This window comes from Anomalospiza imberbis, chromosome 3 (assembly GCF_031753505.1).
Source record: "Anomalospiza imberbis isolate Cuckoo-Finch-1a 21T00152 chromosome 3, ASM3175350v1, whole genome shotgun sequence".
In the NCBI taxonomy this organism is placed as follows: Eukaryota; Metazoa; Chordata; class Aves; order Passeriformes; family Viduidae; genus Anomalospiza; species Anomalospiza imberbis.
In genome coordinates, this window is record NC_089683.1 from 109,983,813 (window position 1) to 109,989,879 (window position 6,067).

Consider the following 6,067-nt stretch of genomic DNA (forward strand, 5'->3'; position numbering starts at 1 on the left):
TGCCTGCACATTGCCTGTTGTCACCTCACACGAAGCAAGAGGTGACAAACTACATCCTCTGTAGTGCATCCTTGGGCTATGCTTGTTTGAGTGGTCACCAGCAAGGGACAGCAAGTGTCTCTGTCACAGTGGTCTTGACTGAGTTTTTATGGTTAGTAAGCCAGTGGCATCTATCTCATTGCCTTCTGTCCCTCTGTTCCTGGTCATCTCTTGTCCCTCTTCTGTTTTACTCCTCTTTGCTCCTTTTAAAACTAAAGATGTCCCCTCAAACATATCCACCTAAGTACAGGTACAGCCTGATTTGCTTCTGTATCTGAGCCTTCCTGCAACACATATTTATATCCAACCCTTGCTTAGTGCTTTGGTGTTTCAGGAAGGGAGGATCATCTCTCTCCAGCAGGAGCTACAGAGCAACTGGAGATGGGAATCTATGCAAAGATGTGACTTTCCTGCAGCCTGGGGGAGCTGCCAGTTCTAGGGGCTCTCCGATACCACTTCTGTGCTGGTGCATTTGGGAGGATGTGTAATGGATCCCTAGGAGCTGGTCAGCTGTGGGCAAGGAGCTGCCAAGCCCAGGCAAATCAGAGAGGTTGAAGACACAGCTGTGGGCCCTTGAAGCCAGCCAGGTGCTCCATCCTCTGTTACAAGGACATGTCTCCTCATCAGGATGCACAGGCAGGAACTCTGCAAGAGAGGCCCTTCTCACGAAATAGAGGAAGAGGGTTTGGGTTTCCTTTCAGTGGCCTCTAAATCATTTGTTCAGAACAGAGAGCTGTCTCTTCCTGGAAATATTTAGGCTCATTCCTTTAGAAGTCATCTATGATTGTGTTAGTATTGTGCATAAATGAATATTAATGGTGAATGTGGTCTGACTACTGGGCCCATTTCCTCCCACAGCTGTTTTTTCGAGAGACCTGATGCAAAAACATCTTGTGCACACATCTTCCAGCCTGGCTCCTCCGCAGGCGAGCTTGATGGGGAATGCTTTGCTGGTTGTGGTTTAGGCATGGACACAGCACATAGCTGCTCAGTGCTGTCAGGGTCTCAACAGATCTGCATTCACCTCACAGCAGACATTTAGGTACTAAGGGAACTTGTGTTTTAACTGGAAAAAAGTTTATGTGCCCAAAGCCTCCTGTTATAGGGGAGGTTGCAGCTGAGCAGAGGTTTGGAGGGGCTTAATGCTGGAGTTGGCTTCTCCAGCTGGCAAGGAAAGGCCACCCACAACTTGGGTGGGACCAGCACCTGAAATCAAGTTTTGAAACACCTGCATTATAGCCCTTTTATTTCTGTGCAGTTCTACATTTATTGGGGTTTTTGTGGATTTATCCCAAAGATAGTGCTGGGAGTGAACCAGAGATTCCTGCAGAAAAAGATGATCCCAGAGATAACAGGTTCTGAGAAGAGGTACTCCAAATGCCCCATTTTTTAATCATTAAATGAATATATCCTTACAGATGTAGATTGATTTAAGTAGGGAAAGGGATTTTCTGCATGACTCACATGTCTGAAGTATTGCTATTCATGTTTTGATGTAAAACCCTCTCAACTGTTTGCAAATGAGCTACAAAGGATTCCTGTGCTCGGAAACTCTTGAGCAAGTGATTTTGGCTTTGAACACTTGAAGAGGTTGTTTGCAGATGATGCACATGCTGACCACTTCTGTTGAGAAGAAGCCTAATTCAGAGTATATAGCAGGTAGCAAAAAGGCTCCCATTGCCACAAATAACTTGCCTTACTCTAGCTTTTAATCACATGATCCAGTTACAACTTAAGCCCATCAATATGAAATAAATATTCCCACCTTTGGTTATTTTCTTGGTGTGGAAATCGGCTCACAGCCTCATGCCCAGCAACGAGTCAGTGTTTTGTGTTCCTGTTGCAGAAGAGGAAGGGTGACACAGGAAGGCTGACTGGGGAAACAGGCAGCTTGAAAACCTTTCTTTCAGCCCAAAGTGGGAGCAGAGCAGCCCATGGAGATACTGTCACAGATCCAAGCAGGCTGGGGTTAAACGGTTTCCTCAGCTTTTCTTCCTAAATCAATTTGAATATTCTTGGCAAGCTCTGTTACTATGCATGGTGGGCAGCTGTGATTCAAGCAGGGAATTTTTTTCCCCTTTCTACTGTCCCAGTCTTCCTGTCTTGTGCAGATGTGATCCTTTCCCTCTGTCTGCCTAACAGCTAATTATTTTACCAGATGAGCCAATAGTCTGAAGAAAACAGACCATGCATATTCTTGAAAGCAACAACTGTGTTACAATGTCGGGGGGATGGGTAATTAAAAAAATAAGGAGTCACTTCCTTCTGACCCACTCTAGTCCTTAAGAAAACCTCCAGAAATAGCAAGCATTCTGATTTACAAGGGACCAACCTACCTCCCAAGTTAGTACCCCCCACATTTAACAGCAGAACCTTGCACTATGCTTTTTGGGAAAGCAGGGAAAAAGACAGTTTCAATATGTAAGACATCCAGCTAACAGCTCTGCAATCTATGGCAACCCAAAAACATACACACCCCCGTAACTGCAAGAATGTGGACAAGAGCGCATCAGCTGCTCCCCAGAAACTGCCTGGGTGTCGCTGCACCCACTGAACCTTCATTTCTAATCCAAATTAGGCTTTTCTGATTAAAATCCTTAGTCCCAGGCTCTGGAAAGGGCAGAAATTCTGCTTCTCGTGCTTGGCGGTTACGCTAGAGGGGGTTTTTCTGGTGGGGTACATATCTGGGCTTTGTAGCTCGCTGCAAAGCCAACAGCTCTAAACCAGTGTCTGCCACCGTGTCCCAGGTGTGAGCTGTGAGCTACCAGAGAGCACCATAACCACACAGGTGTGTTTTATAGCCTACAGACTGTGCTTTGACAGTGCCTGCAGTATTGGGTTACACAGGCAGGACAGGCAGGGGAAGGCTGCATTTCCAAATCCCACAGAAGCTCAGCACCTGTTGCTTGCTGGAGCACCGCTGAGATAGAAGCTGAAGTGTGTGGTCCTGCTGAGCCGTGCCTGCTGTCTGCCTTCCTCTCACTCCAGCACCCCAAGAACAGCAGGTCAGCACTGTTGGCCCTGGAAAGATTGGCACCTCCCTTGTATTTGGGGGACCCTGGTTTAAGCAGTGAGGGGCTACGTGTTTTGCCAGGGCAGCAGTAGCATATGAATGCTGAGAGGCAGGAATGAGGGCTCCAAAGGAAAGCATGCGGCTCAAGGTGAGGTAGGGGCTGTCTGGTACTTTTTGGAAAAGTTAAATTAGGGCTTAAGGTGCTAATCATTGCTGCATTTGGCAGGATGAGGGTTTTTACAGAGGTCTACTACTGTTGGAGCAAAAGCTGCAGGGTCTTGAATCACAGGAAAATGCCACCACTTTCTTTGGCAGGCAGCTACTTTTCCGAGGCGGAAGAAGCACGCTTCAGTATGGGGTAAAACCAAGGCCTGCCCCTAGAACACTACATCCACACCAAGGGACCAAGTGGTCTGGGTATTTTATCTTTAAAATTCTGCACAAGCAAACATAAAAGGTGACCCATACTGCTCTGAAGGCCAGCACTGGCTGCCTTCCTGGATAATCTGTCAGTGAATTCTCCTTCATTTGAGCTGTAGCTTAAAAGTTGAGGTGCTTACTTTTGACTAAGCAGACTACTCTCCTGAAATTAAGCTTCCTGCCTCAATCCCTGCAGCAGGATGGAGAGAACTCTGTCCATCCTGGACAGTCTCATTCACTTCTCAAGGAACACGTGACTTTGCTGACAGCAATGGAACAAGAGCCAAAAGAATAAATTTTCCTCATTTTTTTGTTGCCATTTTAAGGGTGGATAACCATTTAATTAGTTTTCACCCTTTGGGGATGTAAGTTTTTGCATAATTAGATAATGAACAATTATCATTACCACATTTTGTTCTCACATGGCACTAGGTGGATTCCAGCAGTGACCACATTTCAAAGGCTCGTGCTCTAGGTTATTACCCAGTAAGCCCTATGAGAAGCCCTAACACCTCTCTTAAAAGAAGACTTTAGAAGGGACAAATCTACCAGTTATTACAGGTGCTAACATAAATCCCACCTGCTCTTACTGGACTTGTCCCACATGATTTGTGCCAATACCCACTACAACAGGAAAACCCTAAAATATTCCAGGGAGATTATGTGGTTGGGTCCTTTCCGAAATACTGCATTTCATGTCCTTAATGCCACCCTTGCTTTTCCTACTTTGGCAGGGAAAGCCAAAATCAGGGTTACACTGAGTGGTTTAGAACTGAAAGTTCCAGGCCAACACAAAGGTTTCAATTTGGAGTAGCCCCCAGAAGCGCTGCTGTGCTAAGAAAAGTGCCTGATGGTAGTCAGGACTTACAGGATCGACTTGCACTGAGGCCAACAACTGGCAATTAATTAATTCGTTAAAATGCCTGGCGAGATTTAAAACGGGCACGCGGTGAGAACATGCATGCAAGAGGAAGATCTTGAAACCACTTAGGCTTTAGGGCAAACAAAAACCAGATGGGAGATGGGTGCAGAGATTAAAAGGTGTAGGCAAGGGGCCCATATCTGTCATTATTCCTGCAGCTACAGTTTAATTACTACTCCTAGGCATTGGGAACAGAGATTTTTTTTAACAATAATTTTTTAAAAAGGTATGTGAAGGAACATGAGTTCTGCAGCTGAAGATGGCCCTTAGTACCATCCCAAGTATCTGCTAAGACTCTTAACATGCTTTATTCATGACCCAGAATAGAAACTGTTTCCCTAATCTTCAATGTTAAGGTTGCTTTCAAAAGGAAAACCAAAATTTAAAAAAACCCAAATAAACCAATTGAGAAACAAAGCCCCATGCTGCCTCTCCTCCCTGAACTTCTCCTTTTTCCAGCAGCACAGAATTCTGCATGAGGCACAAAAAAGGCAAGAAGTTCCTCTCCAGCTGTTTGGGCAATAAGCAGATGTGCACAGAAATCTTGTTTTGTGCAGCTGTTAGTTGGTTCAATGGGCTGCAGGTTACAGGAAGGTAAGCAATTTACATGGAGGATGTTATTAAAGAGCTATTTTAAAGTTGTACTGCAGTGAAGGTAAGAAGCAAAATTAGCAGCCTGCTCTGAATGGAAGGGGTTTTTTTGAGGCTTATAATGGCAAAGTTGCAGTGACTTACAGCACCAGGACAACAAACCAACCCAATAGGAAGGAACAAACATGACATAGCAGAGCCCAAATAAAGCAAAATTCTAGCTGAAGTACTTGCTGAAAAAGTCCAAATCAATTTTCTGTAATACCATTCTTAGTTAGAATATAGAAGCAGATATACTTGGATTAAAAAAGAAAAAAAAGCAAAACCAAAAAAAACCCAATAATAAAGCCCTCAAAAATCCACACTAAACCCAACAAACAAACCCCCCCTTCAAACAACAATCAAAAACCCCTCAAAACTAGATCTTGCAGAGTTTTGGAATAGCTAATAGCACTTGTGTGTGGAAAATAGCTGAAGTGCCCACAGGGAGGAATTCTCTATTGAAAAAGTTGACTAGCAAATGTCAACTGAGCTGTATTTAGTCCTTTCCACACAAAAGCCATGCCAGGCAAAACAAGCAAAAGGGGAGGAGCAGGGACCATGAATTAGTACTGAGCAGAGGTATAGCCAGATGTATTTATTTCTTCCCAAGAATGGACACTAATGAAACACAAATTTGGGGTTAAGGGTGGCCTTACTTTTTTTCCTACTAAAATCCTGTCTATCTGCATCTGTCCCCAAGCTGACAAGTGTTTGACCCAGCCACTGAGGCAGATGCATCCAGAGCCACACTGTACATAGTGGCTCCATCTAAGAAAAGCAAATCCATTATCCTACCAGGAACAAGATGCCTGGGGAACATTCCTCCAGCCCAGCATGTGCAATGAGCTGGGGGAAGAAGCTGGTTGAGTTCATTTCAAAAGCCAAATGAATGCACTGTGAGTGGTGGGCCAGTCACTAATCCACTCGAGTCCTTCTAAACACAAAAGGTCAACCCCACATGCACTTTTTCTATCAGTTACAATCAGGGATGCAGGTGAAATAGCCATGAAGTCACAATGCCAAGGAGACTTTTCCTAAAC

The 6,067-nt window shown here is 44.7% G+C and overlaps 1 protein-coding gene across 1 annotated transcript in view; it reads left to right on the plus strand.

Moving 5' to 3' along the window:
* Positions 1 to 6,067, plus strand: part of RAB1A (RAB1A, member RAS oncogene family) — a 152,262-nt gene that overhangs the window by 84,485 nt on the left and 61,710 nt on the right. The gene's annotated exons all lie outside the window — the stretch shown is intronic.